Source organism: Alligator mississippiensis, chromosome 4 (genome assembly GCF_030867095.1).
Source record: "Alligator mississippiensis isolate rAllMis1 chromosome 4, rAllMis1, whole genome shotgun sequence".
NCBI classification, from domain to species: domain Eukaryota; kingdom Metazoa; phylum Chordata; order Crocodylia; family Alligatoridae; genus Alligator; species Alligator mississippiensis.
The window spans coordinates 125,473,479-125,493,147 of NC_081827.1; the positions used below are offsets into that span (position 1 = coordinate 125,473,479).

The 19,669-nt window shown below is 39.5% G+C and overlaps 1 protein-coding gene across 19 annotated transcripts in view; it reads left to right on the forward strand.

Annotated features, from left to right (window-relative positions):
* Positions 1–19,669, forward strand: part of SOX5 (SRY-box transcription factor 5) — a 947,053-nt gene that overhangs the window by 612,745 nt on the left and 314,639 nt on the right. The window lies entirely within an intron of this gene.

Genomic DNA, 19,669 nt, shown 5'->3' on the forward strand with positions numbered 1-19,669 from the left:
CTTTGTGAGGGAGGCTGGGGATGGAGCCAGAACAAAAGGAGTGTAATTAAAAGCCTAAAGGAGGAAAAAAATGAAGAATCACAGCATTTAAGGGCAAAATGGCAATAAATTAAGCAGACAGTAGATCAGATTCTGAGCCTGCTGAAGATATGACCCAATGTGTTGATAAAATGGAAAAATACACTTCAGAGAATTGAAACTTAAAATATTTTAAAATTTTTGCACAAGAACGATCAAACTCTAGGAGTCTCCAGGGGACTTAGTGTGTCCTTCATTCTGCATCCCTGCTGCTTCAGTTCTGGAAGATCATCAATGAATTGTAAGGTCTTCAGGACCATGAGGTGTAACTGATGTGATGAGTATGATGAAAGGACTTAGAATCCAAACCACTAAATGTTAATGACAGATGTGGATGAGCAGATCAATATCCTGATGGTAAATTTCAAGATCTTGATGAGACTATAGATACCTACAGGTTTCCTAAACATTTGAGACCAGATAGATATAAAACAGCTTGGATCTGGATTATGCTCTGGGGCACAAGCTGACTCCGTGCTGAAAGAACAGAACTGTTCTGAGCAGAAACAATATGCGTACTAGATTCTGCCACCTGTCTCCTGACTTTTCTGAAGTGTAGGATTCTGAATAACCTATCTTAGGATATTTGATATTATTCTATATCTATATGAGAGGGAGAAATTATTATTTATTATGAATAATACATTGAGTTTCAAAGGAAGAACTGACCTGATAAGATCAACTGCCAGGAGAATGGGGTAGGGAAAAAATAGGGCAAAAGATTTTATTTTTCAAAAGGTAACTTTAATGGTACTTCTTTAAAATGAGCTTTGTGGAATTACTTGACTTGACACTGTCTGGAGAGCTTTCCCCAGAAAACTGTGTATGTCATAGGAAAGGGTTCTTCATCATGGAAGAGGGGTTTTCAAAAATATGGGTAAATTGAACATATTTAGAAAGCAGCCAGTTGGCAAAGGATCATTTTGCTTTGTTTTAGTTTCATTTCAGATTTCTCTATTCTGAGTTGGGAATTCTTTTTAACTGTTTTGGAAAATAACTGTTCTTGTGAAGGTTAATGGAGTGTCAATCCCTTATTTACTCTCAGGTCAAATATACTGCATGCTAGACAGCACAGTGTGGCTCATCCCTCACATCCAGTTGACCTTAACACTTAAAGTGTGGTTATAGTCAGATAAATTACTGTAAAATGACATTATAGGGTTTTGCATTTTGCCCTTATAGTGGCTTTAAAGATCAAATTTGGTTGCATCAAAATACATATTTTTAATAACTGCTTATACAAACTTAACCTGGGATTTTCCAAGCTTTCTCCTTTTTCTGTCTCCTATCATCCCAGTAATAAATATTTGTAAATAGTACTTACCTGACTATTTTATTGATGATATGTGTGGCAAAGTAGAGTACAGCTCCCCCTTTATAGGACCATACGATCATCGGAAGGTAGAGCTGGAAGGGACCTCACAAGGTCATATAGTCCAGCTGCCTGCTCAAGCCAGGATCATCCTTGACTAAACCATCACAACAAAGTGTCTGTCTTAAACTGCTTTTGAAAGTTTCCAAGGATGAAGATTCCACAACTTCTCTAGGTAGCTTGTTCCAGTGCTTTACCACCTTTAAAGAAAGTTGCTCCTAATCTCCAAATTACTTTTCCCCTGCTGCAACTTGAGGCCCTTGCTCCTAGTTCTGTCCCCTACAGTTACAGAGAAAATCCCATTCTCTATCTTGGCTGTAATCATCCTTCAGGTATTTGACCACTGTTATCAAATTCCCCCCTCAGTTTTCTCTTCAGAAAAATAACCCTAGCTCTTTCAGCCTTTCCTCATAAATATTGTTTCCCAGGCCCCTGATCATTTTTGTTGCTTTGTGCTGGACCCTTTCCAAACTGCCCATATCCTTTTTGAAGGGTGGGGTCCAAAACTGGACAAGGTATCCCAAGTGAGGCCTCATCAGTGCTGACTAGAATGGAAGAATAACTTTCCTCAATTTGCAAGTAACACTCCTGTTGATACAACCCAGTATGTTGTTGGCTTTTTTGCAACAAGAGCACAGTGTTAGCTCCTATTCAGTTTAACCCCCAGTAACAGTACTGCAGCCTAGCCATTCATTCTCCAGTCTGTATTTGTGTATGCAATTATTTCATTCCAAGTGCAGGACTTTGCACTTGTCCTTGTGGAATCTTATCTGATTGACTGAGAACCATTTCTCCAGTCTATCCAAGTTGCTCTGGATCCTAGCCCTATTCCCTGGAGTATCTACAGCTCCACCCAACTTCATGTAATTCATAAATTTGTTAAGCATGCATTCAATCCCATCATCCAAATTATTAATGAAGATATTTGTGCGGGCCGGGGGCGAGCCGGGCCCGTCTTTGCGCACGTGGACTGTGGCCAGCAGCCCGGGCACGCGGGGTCGGAGAAAACTGCGGGGCGATATGGTACGCGCGAGCTAAAATTAGTTACGGAGGCGTAGTGGTTGATTGAAAAGATTATTTACTTATACCCAAGATGGTCGCGGTGTAGGCTGGACAGTTTTCCAGGTGCAGCTCCGCTTGAATCCTCATTGGAGGACTCTGACAAACTCGGTTCTTTGCCCCGGAGTGATTTAGGCTCCGCAGGTTCGGCAATTCTTTCCTCACAGAGTGGCTGAATCTCCGTGGGTTTTGTTCGATTCCCAGGTCCCCCAGAGCTGTTAAGACTCCGTGGGTTCGAAAATTGGGTATATAGGATAGGGATACGTCTAGGATTGTGCTCAGCGACGGGGAGAGGCTAGAGGCTGATCAGACCTCTGTTGCCTGCTTGAAATGCGTTGGGTCCATAAGGATCCGCAGCGCTTAGAGATCTTCACACAGGGTGAAGTCTCCTCCTCCTGGTGTTCGTGGAGCCCTCCAACTTGGGCGGAAACCACTCAAGCTTTTTATACGGCTAGCAAGCCAATCACTAGCCGCCACGTGTGCATAATTTAGAACTAGCCAATAATGGGGCTTGAATCTAAATACAAATGGCGGGAACTCCTTTGCACCGTACATCTCTGAGATGCAAAAGAAATGCACCATGCAAAGAAGCTGCAAATTTGACGGGAAACCCCCCATTGCACCAGAGTTCTCTCCCGCAGCAGAGAACTCTACTGTGCAAGGAAACTGTAATTTTAACGGGAACATAATTTAACGTTGCCGAAGCATACACAAACAACAAATCACAACTTTGGGTTGTGACAATATTATATAGTACCAGACCTAGGACAGACCCCTGGGGAAGCCCACTTGATACTCCTTCCCAACCAGACATTGAACCATTGAGGATTACTCGCTGAGTACAATGATCCAACCAGTTATAACTCTCTTGATTCTGCAGTGCCCATGGTAGTTAAAAAATGTTTTGTCAATAAAACAAGCAGAAAGACATGACTCAGACGACACATGGGGAGCAAATATGTTAAATAAGATGATGACATGTTACACAGTCACTTTCTGCCTATAACTCCACATTAAGTAGGAGATGCACCCATTACAGAAGGGATGTATAAATGTTTCCATGCTAAACTCATCATAGTTTGAGCCAATTTGGCTCTAAAATCAATGTAACCTTTGCGATCACAACCATGGCTAATAGTTTCCAAAGCTTCAGGTGCTCTTTATTTTCCAGTTTATTTTTCTCACTATTTTCAAGCAGAATCCCTGTATGATGGCATAAAGTTTTGTTTTTTTCATGACCATTAACACTCTGCCAACATTTAATATAAAGAGGAAAGCCCTGTAATAAATTTCTACTGCTCCAGTCATGAACTAGGATGTGAAGGAGGTAGAAGTTATAAAAATACAGTGAAGATCATACGTGGCCCAAGAGTTTACAAAAAAGGTTTAGATTTTCCTTGTCCCAAATATGCAGTGTATATTAGGGGTGTGTGAAACAGGCCCTATTCGATTTGGATTTGGCCTGAATCAGGGACAGTGATTTGATTCATTGATTCAACGATCTAATGCTGATTTGGAGAATCAGTGATTTGGCCATAGACACAGCTTTAAATGTTTTTTCTACATACCTCAGGGTACCAGGCGCAGCTCGTGAACACTGCGATGGTAGGGCAAATGGAGCGTCCCACAGGAGTGTGGGGGGCTCCCCAGCACGCTTGACAGCAGACCCAGAAGTGGAACAGAAACACTTCCGATCTACTTCCAGGTCCGCCAGAGAGTGTGTGTTTTCCCCGCCCCCCCCCGCACCCTCCTGGCTCGGTGATCAGCCATGGGGGGACCCTGGTTGCCCCCCCAGACCCAGAAGGTACCAGTCACTGAGCTGGGGGACCCGGAAGTGGACCAGAAGTGTTTCTGGTCCACTTCTGGGTCTGCTGTCAAGCATACTGGGGAGCCTCTCCATGCTCCTATGGGATGCTCCATCCGCCCCACCATGACAACATTCATGAGCCACCTGGTACCTTGAGGTATGTAGAAAAAACATTCAAAGCTGTGTCTATGTCCAAATCACCGAATCTTTCTGAACCTCTCTGAATCGATTCGGAGGGTTTGGATTCAATTCAGAGAGAATAAACGGTCTCCTGATTCTATTCGGATTCAGAGATTCGGCCACCAAATCAGGCCGAATCTCCTCTGAATTGAATCAGGGACTGAAGCTTCGCACAGCCCTACTGCATATATAATGTAATTACACATAGCTTAGATTCTGGTGATTGATCTATGTACATTTAGGGATAACTGATGCAAAACTCATTTTAGGATTAAAGTATATGTAAGTCTGAGGTAAAATATTGAAGAAAAATAGCAGAATTGTTTGCATTGCTGTATGGTCTGCAGATACGCTTGTTGCTAGAAGTGGTCTCTTCTAATATGAGGCTTGGAGGGAAGGTAAAAAGCACCCTGGATGTTTTTATAAACACATGTGCCACATTAGTCCGTGATGCTAAAATAAGGCTATTGAACAAGAGAGAGAGGAAACCACCACACAATAATGATGAACATACGTGCATATTAACATTATTAACTGAGTAAAAATTCAGCCAGAGCCCACGTTTCCCTGATTCAGCAAAACCAACGTTGATATAATAGACTTTTGAACAATTGTGTTCTAAAAGATTTCTTTAGCCTCAAGTTAAGAAACGTGTGTATGTATATGTATATACATGTGTGTGAGTGTGTGTGTACATATACATCCTAAACATGGTATCTCTGTGTATGTGATAATTTTCTCCAACCATATGTGTGTGACTTCTCTTCCTGTTATACACATTTTGAGGGAGATTAGACTCCTTTCAAATGGACTGGTCTGATGTTTCTGAAAATGGCTTTTGCCTGTTTGTGCTTTGGACAGTAAAAAATAAACAGGAAGCTCTCTGCACGGTCCCTGCTTATAATGTCATTTGCATGTGATTTTCACTGCTCCTCCAGATAATTGAATTTATTCAGGCAATTTATTTTTAAAATGTGCAGTCTCCATGCATGTACTCATCTTAAAGATAAAAAGAAAACAAAACCAAACCCCAAAACTTTCATCTGCTTCGTTTTCTGTTATACACATTCATAAGTACATATACCAAAAAGCATGCCCATCTATTAGAATAGAAGGCTAGAAGGAAAAGAACCAGGGGAACACCCCCCCCCTCCAAAATGTACTGTAAAAAATTAATTAAAAAGATGAAGTGTGACTCTTGTAACCAAATACCCTGTCTTTGTGTTCACCCCCTGTCTGTGTTCAAGGTCTCTAGGTGCTCAATAGGAGCTTTTTAATTATTTTTCCCTGTTTGATGTCACTAAATATAATGAATGGATTGCAGAGGACTTTTTGTGGAAACCTTCTGTGTGCGTCAGCTCGCTGCTCGTAGGCACAGTGATACCTGGCTGGATCACATCCTGAGACTCTCTCTTGATATATTTCAGACCAGAAAAGACATATTGTTTAAACACAAGCTCTATTACTCAAGTGATGCTTCTTTGTCACAAATTAGGCTTGCATGTTTCCAGATAAAGTGGAGAAAAGTGTATGTCTCTTATTGGGTTGGGCAAATGTGTATGTTTTTCAACATCAAGTCAGCATCACTCTATGATGACTGAAAGCTACAGGGAATACTCAGAAATCAGTGATTCAAAGAGAAATTTAGGGCAGAGTAGCTAATTTCAGAAAAAGTTATTCATCCTTCCTCTGATGCTGGATAGTTTGGTATGACTAGTGGAATGACTGTTTGGTATAATTTTGTTAGTTGTATGAAATACAGTGACAAAGAGTAATTTATAAGCAAAATATTTCATTGACATAATCTGTTACAGTGACCTGAACTGGTTTATTTGTCCACTTCAGATTTGCAAAAAATAAATTAGATTTATCTGCCTTAAGAAAGCAAGGGTTTGTCATCCCTGGTAATTTTGGTAGTCGATTGGGGGAAAATAGCACCCCCTTCCTCCCAATTTTGGAACCATAAATATTTTTTAACTAAAGGTGCTATATCAACCTTTTAATCATTTTATCTCAGAGCTTCCTTTATAAAAGCCTGCATATTATAGTATGTGACTAAGACTAAGGCAGGTGAATGAACGGAAGAAGTTGAGTCAGTTTTAAGCCAGAATGTATTTCCTTTTTGGGTTTTTATCCCCCAAACATTAGTTTATTAATCCACAGTTAAACTAACTTTTATATACTAGGCCTATGCACATTTAAATGTTACTTAAAACCTACTTTTAGCACTGGAATGGGATTTAAATGGTGAATAGGTATTATCCTTTCCTACACAGCATTGCAAAATGTAAATCCTAGTTTTACCCTGTGAGAGTCTGTGAGAGGGGAGGCAAAAGCCCCCCTAACTCACCCCAGAACCCCTCCCGATGCCTCCCAGTACTCAGTGCAGGGACAAAGAAGAACAGCAGCTGGAAAGAGATGCTGGCACAGGCTCGGCAGTTCCAGACGTGGCTGAGCCTGCCAACCGGCAGGCGCTGGGGGCATGACCTTGGCTAAGCATGGGCTGCTCAAAAGGCAGCTGGGAACACAGCTGAGCCGGGGTCAGGGAGAGCGGAGAGGAACACTGGTGGGAAGATGCCAGCTGTGGAGCCGGAGAGCACAAGCTCCAGACACAGGGGATGGAGGCTGAGTATCTGCGGAGAGCACCGGCAGGTGAGGCGGGGAGCTCAAGCCCTGGGCACAGGGGGATGCTGGGGAGCTCCACTGGAAGGAAGCAGTGCCCCGGGATGCCCAGGAGAAGAGCGAAGACCCCGACAGGGTACCCAGGCACCATGCCAGGGAGTGGCAGCGCGGGGCTGCTGACACCCTCAGGCAGTCCGGCCAGGAGGGAGGCACAGGAGACCATGGAGACCAGCGCAGGAGACCCATGCAACACTGGCTGGTGGGACTCAAGCAACCAAGCCGCAAGTCAGGTGGGTTCAAAGGGGGAAGGGACGTTGACCCAAGGGGGCTTGCCCAAAAGGGCCAGCAGGGGCACAACACAGAGTGGGTGACCCTTCCAAATGCATACTAGGCATAGAGGGACAGCAGAGTCCTTGGCAAGACCTAAGGCCCCTGGGAGACAAGATCCCAGGAGCCTGTCAGCAGACGCTGACCTCTTATGTTCAGTTTTCTTCTAAGTTACAGTTAACCCCAGACCGGGGTGTGTTTAGTTGCCTGGGCTGCAGTCCAAAGATGAAGGATGGCCTTGGCAGGAGTGATGGCCAAGATGATCCAACCCATGGAGGCGGGAGGCATGGATGAGACAGGATCATCCCAGTGTAAGACCTGCGGAGAGCAGAGTCCACCCTGGCCATGGATGTGGTGAGGGTGGGGTAAAGGCGAGGTTGGAGCCCCACGAAGAAACCCAGGGTTGAGATCTCCTCACGCCACCTACAGGAAACTGCCTCCCAAGAAAAAGAACAGCAAAAATCAAAGACATGGCAAGAGAGTAGGAGCAGTACCCAAACCATCTTGGTAGTGCTGAATCCAGATTTCACCCTGATGTCGCTGGGGGGGAAGGGACCAAAGCCCTATAACACTTACCAGCGACAGAGACACTAAGTTCTATAGCAGTGCCTCTCAACCTTTTTAGATTTAAGGCATCCCTCAGAAAATGTCAGCTGTTAATTTTCACTCATTATTTACTACAGGAAATAATATAACAATTCTTCTGTTGCAAAGAACTCAGGCCGTAATTTTTTTTAACACTATGGATTCCTATTTAAAATCTCTGGGTTTATCTTGTGAATCATGTCTGCACACCTACCAGTGCTAACATTGTGTGGCACCAGTGGCATTCTTGTTGAGAGTCACCGATGCAGAGGAATGAGCAGATAGCTGGAATCTTGATTGCTTAAACTATTCTGCCACTGAATCATCATGTGGATTGGACAATCAGTTCATTTCGTTTCCGCAGTTACCCTAACTGTAATACTACATAGGAGCTTTATGAGGATTAATTAATGGCAATTGGAATAGCCCTATGATTTATAAACGCTATGCTAGCACTAAATGTATTTGTTTAATTTATTTTGTGATTTTGATTAAACATTCTGATTAGTACAGCACCATATGATCAAGCACAACCCATTATGAGATCATGGCACTTGCACAAGTTCCAAGTAAAATTAAATTCAGTCTTATGTAAGTACTCTCTTATTTTCTATAAATTCATTTATTTTATGTTTATCTTGGTAATTTCTAAACACCTTGCAAATATCTTCCAGCATTTTCCATGTGCTCTTATTTCTCCCAAAGCCCAGACAGACATTCACAAGCACCAAATTTTGTTTTGCTGGGGTTGTATAACAGAACTTAATAGAATGAGAATGTGGTTGGTAGTGACATATGTATGAGGGAGAGGGGGAATATTTTTTGGAGAGAATGTAGATTTATTAATAAATGTAGAAAACAAAGATAATAGCAATTAACTGAAAAAAAATATATTGTGGAATTAACCTTACTGTCATTCTTAAAAAAAAGAATAAAGGGATCAGTAATAGACAATTGTAAATTAATTGGTAACCTCGATAAAAAGCAAACAAGAGAAGTCATAGAAAATTTAAATAAATACATATCCTTGAATTTGGAGGCCTAGATCGCATACATCTAGAATTTTTAAGTGAATTAACTAAGACATTTCTGAACCACTAGAAATTATTTTGGAAAATTTAGTCAATCTGTTCCCCTGACTCTGAGTAGTACTTTATTCCCAAACAGTCCTTATGGAGGTAGGGAGTAAACAGATGTTATTCTGCTTGAATAAGGTAGATTCTGGCCCTGTGAACACCCCTTGATCTTCCAGAATTTTGCATTAAAAAAGAAAGCAAGTGGTGCTAATCTTCCAAAAGGAGGAAAATAACAATTACATTATTCTGGCAACAATCATCCCAGGAATCTATCTGTAATCTTTCAAAAAGCAATGTATCAATCTGGGAAAAAAATTAGTCTATAAACATGGAGGGAATCATGGAAACATGAGAAATACACAATACACCAACATTTTCTGAAGACTTTGGGGGATTTAGGCTGCATCTTCCATAGATGCTATGATGCGTGGCTGAACCCTGACATTACTTTGAAGGCCTTAACCATAAAGAACAAATTGCATAAAAAGTAATATTTTTGGATGACAGTGCTGAAGGAATTCAGTTAATAAGTGTATTTGCATACAACCAAAGTATTTCATACATTGTTCCATACATCTCACTTGAAAATGTCAGTGATGTTGGATATGACCGGTGTCATAGTGCTTGAAACAGATTGAAAGAATTGTAAGTAAAGAGTAGTGTTAAAGGATTGCTGGTAAATTTGGCGTATGCTGTTTTATTTATTTATTTATTTATCTGGTTTAAAATCTTTAGTAAAGAGGTGGGAATAAGAGCATACTAGAAAACACGAGTATACCTTCTTGATATCCTGCCACATTAGAGGTCAGAAGGGCTAGGGACAGACATTCAAAAGCCTGAGCCTGAATTGATTCAATCTTTGCAGGTTAGTTTAACCTGGCTAGGCTAAATCAGTTTTGTAACCAGACAGACATCCCAGAAATTCAGGCACATGTCTGCAGTGGCTCAGGCTAGAAGCCAGGGGGTGCTAGAGCAGCCCTCCCTTCCCCAGGGCTGTGCTGAGGGGGGTGTGGCCAGGCCTGGCAGGACACTGTGATTAGGGAGGGGTCCCCCCCCCTTGATAACAGAGCATTTATCAGCTCTGTTATCAGCATTTAACACCCAGTCAGAAAACAAAGCCTCGCTCATTACATGGTCCTCTTAAACAGATTTTTCCAAAGGAAGGAATGCAGGGACATTACCATCTGAGCTATTGATTACCTCCAAAAAGCCCTAAGCAGACACTGTCCGATCTGCCTTCTACAGCATTAGCTAGCATACCACATGCTGGCTATAGTGTGTGTTGTGGGAGAGAGGAGGAAAGGATCTCTGTCTAAGCAGCAAATGGGGGGACGAGGTGGGAGGGCGGGGAAACCAGAAGACCCTGATGTGCCTTCAAGTCTCTGGCAGAGCTCTGGCCAGGTTGCAGAGGGGAGGTGTCAGCCCTGCTGTGGAGCAGAGAGCCCTGCCTAGCTCAGAGAGCATGCCAGGATGTTGGGGTATCTGGTTTAGCTTAAACCAGCAAAGGGTGTGGGATATTGCATAAACTGGTTTGACCCAAATCACTTAAGTCTGATACATTCAACCAGGTTTATCTCAAACCGGTTTCCACCATTTTCAAACTGGTTTATGTGCACTGAACATCTGTTCTGTTACAAGTTTAAACCAGTTTCTGATCACTTAAACCGGTTTATGTGCAATGTCTGTCCCTAGCCAAGAGAAGCTCATGGTGGAGCTTTTTCAACTGTAAGTTACCTGCTAGTAAGCCTTTTGCTATGAAAATCTCTATTTTTAAACCATTTCCTCTTACCCTAGCTTGCCAGGGCCTGGATTTGTTAACCTTCTAGGCATGTTGCAAGCGCCATCTTTTTCTACCCTGACAAATATATTCATGTGTAATATATTCATGTGTAATCCTTTACTTAGTTTTTGCTTTGCAATGTATGGGTTAGACATTCTGGGTTTTTTAGAAATTTGGAGAAATAAATACACAATTATAGAAGTTTAAAGAGGTCATTTAATTATAATACATAATTACTTTTTTTAGTTGAACATCAGGGAGAAGAGAGAAGTAACAGAAAGATAGCTTTAAAAACTGTGTTGGAAATAATAAAATGAAATGCAGCCTGCAAAATGATACAACAGGAGAAACATTACCAAAAACACAGATAATCAATGGAAGGAAGGCTCTTGGAAAGCAGTAATGCTGAAAGAGATTTAGGTGTGATAGAGCAAATTAGATATGAGCTTGCCATGCAGCATGGCAGCAAAAAAGGCGGTAACAAGGAGGTAATTGTCCTCCTCTTTATAGCTCTGCTAAGATTACATATAAAATATTGTGTTCAGTTCTGGGTACCTCAAAGATCTCAACAAATTGGAGGGATTTCAGATACAAGCAACATAAATGATTAAAGGGCTGTAGGAGCTGATTTGTGAGGAAAGATTGAAAGGGCTAAATATTCATAGAAAAGTTAAATATGGCTCTGCAGTAACTAAAAGAGGTTATGCTAACATCTTAAAAATGTGAAGAGTACAGACAGAAGAGAAGAATTGTTCAAGGTGCTAAAAAGGGGATGTAAGTGGAGTAATGGGTTGAAATAAAAGAAAGGAAAATTTATGTTGAATATCAGGAAACATTTCTTAACAATGAGGTTTTTTAATGTGTAGCATACTCACAAGAGTAAGGAAACTTCCATTGTGTGAATCATTTTAAATGGCCTGAATGAAACAACTTTGAATGTATTGGATAGCTGGATTGTGTTATAGGCACAGCTTTGCATTAGATGTTTGATAGATTTACACTGCCTCAGGAGGTGCATTAAAGGTATTTTCTCCTTGATAATCAGGGTCCTAGTAAAAAGGCGCAGGCTGTTGCAGGCCCTCATGAATGCACTATATGTTCTGTCTTCTTCATTCCCGCCATTGAAACACTGCTGTCCCCATATAGGGCCTGGTGGCCACCAGCACAGAGGTTGCAAGTCTGGCCAAGCCTCGCATGACTGTGGGAAAGCATGAAGTATTTTACTTTATTCCCCAGTCATTCCCCTTTTTGAGGGATTCATCTGGAATCTGGCCCTTAAGGAACAATCTTCCATTGGCCACTAAGGAGGGAGGTTATCTTTCAGCTGTTTCCCATCTGTAAGTTTTATTCAATCATAACATGCTGAAAATACAGAAAAAATGGAAGCCTTCTTTTTATTGTCAGCCTATGGTATCTTTGTTTATTTGTATCACTTGATTTCCGTTTAAATTGTTCTTTCCCATTCCTTGAATAGGTCAGCATTATAACTGGGTTTTTTACATAGTAAAATGGTATGTTACAACAGTCTATACTTTCTAACAACAAGGGTATATTTAATCAGTTATGAAAATTAGTAATTTTAAGTTTTAAAACTATGTTCTTATACCATGTCAGTTCCAAATAGCAGAAGAGTTCAATACTTACCGAAGACAAGCCAAGCAGTTTTGATGAGCAGTCTTATTTTTGTGTAAAGATCACCCATAAGACCTTACCCTCCGGAAAGAGATCATAAATGTCTTAAAGTGCTTTTTCAGGGTTTTATTTATTGTTTTTAAACATACAGATCACTAGCAAGAAGATAATGAGACTGTCATAGTACAAAATGTTCTTTGTTTTTACAGGTTGTAGTTAACATATTAGCAATCCTCAAAATGCCACTTTTGTTTATTAAGTGTTTTCAAGAGCAAGTGAAAACCTACATTTCATTCTGGAGATTGGTGTTTTTGAATAAAGAGGGAGAATTTTAGGAAAATGGGAAATAACGGTGTGTGACATCACTGCTGTGATCTGTTACACAATGTAAAATTGTTAGCATTATTATTTTTGCTATTCTTAACATCCCTCACCCAAAATATGCAATTTCTTTCTTTATACAAGGAACACTTCATGATGACCTAAACAAAAGATTAAGAAAAGAGTTTGGGTAAAAACAATAAAATAAAGCCTATGGGTTCCACAAACATGAAATAAAATGTTGTGCTGTTTTCAAAATGCCCTCCAGACCAGATTCCCTTCTTCCAAATCCTGTACTTAGTTATTAAACCATGTTTCATGAGGATCATAGAAATGAAAATATATGTTGGATTATCATGTCCAAACTCCTGCCAACACAATGTAGTTTGGTGGTAGAGATCATTAAATAGACACTAGAATACTTTATTTGAACACAGAGGGAAGCAGCAATAATGGCCAGAAAGGAATCCAATGCCAAGTGATGTATCAATGTGTTAGATAAGGAACTAGATATACTCTTCAAAAAGCCTGATAATTCATGACAATTCTAAAATAAGTGTTCATAGAAAACCCAAAATACTCCATGTTAAGCAGAGCCAAGAGAAATTTCTTTCTTAAATCAATTTTAATTTAATTTGAGTGTAAGCTGGTCTCTGTAAGTAAATATTAGGGGTGTGTGAAATGGGCCCTAGTTGATTCAGATTCGGCTCAAATCAGGGACAGTGATTCAATTCACTGATTCGGATCACTGTCCCTGATTTGATTTGACCGAATCCGAATCTGAAGATTTGATGCTGTTTCAGAGATTTAACGATTCAGTCATAGACACAGCTTTAAATGTTTTTTCTACATACCTCAAGGTACCAGGCACAGCTCGTGAACGCTGCAGTGGTGGGGCAGATGGAGCGTCCCACAGGACTGGGGGGCCAGGAGGCAGGGGGCGGGGAGCCCTGCATGCTCTCCAGCAGACCCGGAAGTGGATTGGAAGTGCTTTTGGTCCACTTCTGGGTCTGCTGCTGAGGGCAGTGCCCCCACCCCTTCCTGTGAGACACTCCATGTGTCCCAGCATCATAGCATTCACAAGCCGCCTGGTACCTTCAGGTATGTAGAAAAAACATTTAAAGCTGTGTTTATGCCCGAATCGCTGAATCTCTCCAAATCAATTTGGAGAGTTCTAATTTGATTCAGAGAGATTAAAGGGTCTCCTGATTCAATTCAGATTTGGAGATTTGGGCACTGAATCAGGCTGAATCTCTGCCAAAATGAAACAGGGACTGAAGCTTTGCACATCCCTAGTAAATATGTGTAGCTATGTATTTACTGGTTAGAACATCTCTTAACTAAACAGAGTCCTTCTTAACCCTCTTCAAAACAATGTAGCTAAAATGTTTCTTTCCTATAACTATGATCTCTTTAACCAACTCTACAGAAATGTTGACTGTCTTTATCTCCACTTCTGTATTACATATCCGCCACTCTTCCTCACTTTTGAGAACCTAATCCTTTAATGAATATGTGTGTGAGAACAGTGGGCTGTTTCCATGGGTCTGTTACTGAATAAGACCCTGAATTTATACTAATTTCTCCCTTCAGTTTTGTTTCCTCCTTTATCCATTGCCAGCCCCATGTTCTGCCCAATCCTGACTTCATAACCATGTCTTTATCCATTTTTTCCATTCTGTTTTGTACATGGTCTCTCTCTTGCTCCAGGTGTCCTTTATTGCCTCGTTCAGATACCCTCAAATACTGCTCCTTTCATTTCATTTCTTGTCACTAATTAACAGTGCTCTCCATAAGGACAATCATAGACAAAAGACTTGTTTAGATATAAGGTGGAAACAAAGAAATCCTACATTTTTGTTTTAAATGCGTTTGCTGGGAGAGCCCCAGGAAATATGCATTTCATGTTCTCTCAAATGCCAGGGGTACAGTCACCACTGGGCATAGTTATAGCAAGATCCTCAGGACATCAAAAACCATGTAGTACAGAACTCTCTGGGAGGGAATCTTAAAATCCACCTAAGTGATTTAGGAGCACAATTCCTCTTGAAAATCCACTTGGTCTTAAATCAAATACTTGTCTTAAGTTTAAGATTTTCTGTGACATTTCTTATAATTGATGGAATTTTTTAAATGGTGTACTCTTTTTTGTTTCTTGATATTATACAAGATAGGCTTAAAAGGTTTTGAAAAAGAGGGGGAGAGGTATTTCTTTCTGTATGTGTATTTGTATTAAAACATGGAAATATCAAGAATGTCAGGTTTGGTCTTTCTCATTTTTGCTGGATGAGGTCTTTAAGGTAGGTCTTCCACGTTTTATGATGATCTCTCTCTCTCTCTTTCTCAGTCTCTTTTACTTGAAGTACTCTGGATGTTCAGTCCTTGACAAAGACATCCTTTCTCCAAAACATGTATTAGATGTTGAAGTTAAATAGGTGTAAATAAAAGGCAAACACTTTTTTAAGTAGTCTGTTGAAAATCCCTTGCCTTCACAGTTGCTGTCTTTTTTCTGCTGAAGCCATCAGTTCTTACAGAGTCATTTAGGGCAGTGTTTCCCAACTAATGTGCTGCAGCACAATGGTGTGCCATCAGAAATGAACAGGTGTTCTGTGGAATTTTGCTGTGGCAATGAGCTGTAATGCTCTCATAAGCATAGGGATGGACAATGCCTTAAACAGTGTCGCAGAAAATTTTTATTAGTGTAAGTGTGCCTTGAACAGGAAAAGCCTTAAATCAGGAACACTGATTTAAGGTATTCCACATACCCTAGGAGCTAAATGTATAATGGAAAGGGGAAAGATTACTATCTTGTCTTTTTTAAATGCTATAAAAAAGCAAAATATGGGCAAAAGTCCAACTTAAAAATGTTATGTTACTTTTAATCTAAAGGATCATCTGCTTCTTAAAATCAAGCTATAGTAGTGCTTGCTTGAAAGACATAGGTATCTTTTTCCAGGTGCTTTTGCCTGCATCCCCGAAAGCCTCCTTTCCATAATCATTTTATACTACAGATGCATCATCCTTGCATAGCATATGGAGATAACTAACAATTTCTCTGAATTTCCTTTTGTTTTGGTTATTGGTTGGTTTGGAATACAATTTTAATATCACAGGAACAAGTTTTCTGCATGTCTGGGTTTAATTTCAGATTAGGGGTTGAGAAGCTGTAGATGAGGCCAAGATCTACCTGGAACACTAAAAAATACTTGAGAAATCTCACTGAGACATATGCAGCCTGTTCTTTCAATAAATACCACACCATTGCTTCTTAAAATTGGAAAAGGGTCTGAATCAGATCCTGGAAATGGAACCAGACTATTTTTAAAAATACAGTTGGAATGAATGAAGTTCTCTTAACAGAAAAATGTTTGCACTTTTTATGAGAGCAAAGGTAACATTGTGTAATCTTTAAAAAGATATTGCTCACGGAGGGTAAGTCCATTGTCCAGTGACATGACTTTTCCTGTCAATCACAAAGGTGACAAGGGGGCTAGATTAAGTAAAGCTTGCCCAAGATTAACAAAGGAAGATTACTGACCTCATCCTGAAAGGGCAGAAGTCTGTTTTATCATTAAACCTTGGAAGAGATATTCTTCCATAGGTGGAAACATGTTTGGCAATATACTGGCCACTTTCATGTACATGAACACGTCTTTCTCTGGGCTCCAGCTCTGGACAGAAGCAGAAGATAAATCTTGAGTCAATCTGGTTTTCATGGTTGGGGGAGAAAAAGTACAGTGTGTCTCTATCAAACACAATCTTTGTAGGTTTCTGGCTGCCATCTGAAATGGGGAAAACAAGAAACAACTACATCAGGTGCTGGTGAGTACAGTCCCAGTTTAGAGTTTGATTGAGTGTTGTGCCAGCACACATTAGCAGGCAGTTCACAATGTAAATGAACAATAGAACCCCATGCATAAAACAGCTGCTAACTACATAAAACTGTTACAGGGATTAACAGTGCCAGAGGCTGAAATGTAATCAAACTTGAACAGGTGAAATGGTTACATAGCAGACAGAATTTTCCTGAGTGAAATAGCAAGTGTCTAGTTTTCTATTGTTGTGGTGACTGGGATTTTTAATATTTGTGCAGTTTCTTGAACTCCATAAACATTTCCTACCTTAGCATCTATTTAGATTTTTTTATGACACCCATTACAAAACTGTAAATTGCTTTTCTCTCAGAGTGAAGTTGTGTGGATTTGTGTTTTAAAAAGAGAAACCTACTAAATCTCACTCATTGTGCAGAAAATTTTAGACAGGTTTGAAGAAACCTTTCTTGTCTCTAAGAAATGTGCCCTGTATTTTTAGTGGGATTTTTTAATTATCATGCCTGGTATGATTTCTTAAGGATTCTCAACATTTTTTTTTTTTTTTAGCTTCATATAGCCATTAACAAGAGATATCCGTTTAGGGAATTCCCCTTAACCATTAATGTGTTTTTGTTTCATTTTTGTTTACTGATAATTGAGTGCAATAGAATAAAATGAAATAGAAAATGAAGATAGTAACTAAGCATTTCAAGTTGTGTTGTAACATGATTTTATTTTAAAAAATCATGGGCTGGTAAAGTTTGTTATTTTTGATTTGCTGAAGTTTACACACGTCAGTCTCATTAGTACTAATATGCAGTGTGCATCTCTTCCTACATACTGGGAGGAGAATAGATCCTTTTAGATGGCAAATATCACAGTAAATGTATGGCCCAGATCTTTTTGGATTAAGAATTCACTGGTATTCCTTAGTGCTAGAACTTGAATTCAGCTATGGCTCTAAAATGCATGTTTCAATTAAGTGCAGCATTCAATATATAACACTTCCATATAAACAGCTAGTATATGTACATCCAAGCACTATGTATGTACACATAGAAGCAAAGTAGTTTTTACAAGAAATGGAAATAATTTACCTTTGAAGCAGGATGTTTAAATTATAATTTATTTCACAGATGTTTATTCATTTGAAATATATCCAGGGCTCAGATCTGAGTTATATTTCCTGCTATCAGGTCATCTGTCTAGCTACCTTGGTACTTGTATTTTCCTTCTGTGCTATTTACACAACCAGAAGTTAACATTACATCAGTATCTGTACATACCCAAAATAAAAAAGGCAAAAATCAGTTTGCTGTTTTATTTAGATATCACATCAGATTAAAAATAATTACAAAAAGACAGAGAAAGAACAGTTAAGAATTCTTTATTAATAAGCCCCTGTGGCAAATGCTTCTTGCCCCTTTATGTGTGATATTTGACATATACAAAATAATGCATGATTATTTTGGAGGCCCAATTTGGAATAAAAACAAGGAACTCTTTGTAAAATTGCTAGCAATACTTATTCCTAGAGATACTCGATGATATAGGCTGAGTCAAGTTACTATAACCAAGGAAAGCAGTTCACAGCTTTGTCTTGAGAGGGCAAACAAGTAAGAAACTTTTCAGAATATTTCTTCTTTTGACCTTGCCAATGAGAGAAAAAAAATGCAGCTTTATGACAATAGGTATGAATGACAAGTCAAACTTGACCTAATGCTAAAGGTAGCTAACTTGCAAGTCTGGACCAACATTTGAACATTTATCATTCTGGTCCACACTTGCAGTAAAACTGTGTTCACGTCCAAGTTAACTCTATGCATTATTGAAACCTTTTGTTAGCGAAAGATAATTTTTCAAGTACAGGCCAAACCTGTGGGAAGGTTCAAGAAAAGGAGTGTTTCTGTCAAATTGGAACAGACTATTTTTTAGATCCTGATCCAAAACAAACTCATATCAATAGAGAGGCTCCCATTAGGTAAGGCTTTTGGAGCAAATAATGAGCCACATTCTGATCTCAAAGAACTTCTGAAGTCAGTCCAGAAGGCCAGAAGTGTAACTAGCTGGTCAAAAAGGAGGGTTTTTTAAAATACAAAATTGTCTTTTTGCCAAAAACAAAATGTTCTTTGAAAAATCAACATTATTGATTTTTCCTACAATTTTTAGGCTTCAAATTTTGCTTAAATTGTATTAAAAACCATTATGGAAATGCTTTTGGGTTGTTTTTTTTCACCGAAAGCTCACCTTTTCAGTAAATGAAGAGTGCAAAATTTGAGCCAGTGAAAAAAATTAGTTAAAATCTGTTGTGGAAGATTTTACTCAAACGGCTAACAGGTCGTTATCCAACCCTGTCACAATGAATTCTAAAAACAATTTGGATATTTTAAAAATTATCTATAACTGCTTTCAGAATTCTGTCCACTGATATTTTTAGAAACAGCAGTATTTAATGGGCACCTGCTATACAAAGAATAAGGACATATTCTGTGGATTCAATTGGAGCTAAAGGAGAACAGAAAAACCCAAATAGAATAAACCACTTAAAATAGATAACAGATATAATTATTTTTGCAACATTAGGTAATATAATGCACATTGGGTGTGCCTACATGAAACATTTACTGTGGCGTTTACTAATTAGCTCCAGAGAAAGAGAGAGAAAGATTACCATAAACTTGGCAGCAGGGTAGTACTTGTAAATACATTATTGCACATGTAGATGCACCCATTGTGTAATGAAATTATGATCTTCATTGAAGACATTGAAATCCCATATTTAAATGGGATACCTAAGTATTTGCAATATTTGGTCCTAACATAGGAAGAAAGGATTAGAGTTACACATAAATAAGAATCAGTAATGCAGAGGAAATTGGTTTACATACTAGGAGAAGCAGAGGGGAAGAAAGGTCTCACATTAATGAATGTAAGTTTGTAGGTATTGGAGCCAGATTAGATTCCCACTAAAGTCAATGAGAAAGCTCCTGTTGACTTTAATGTAAGAAGGAGTGTGCC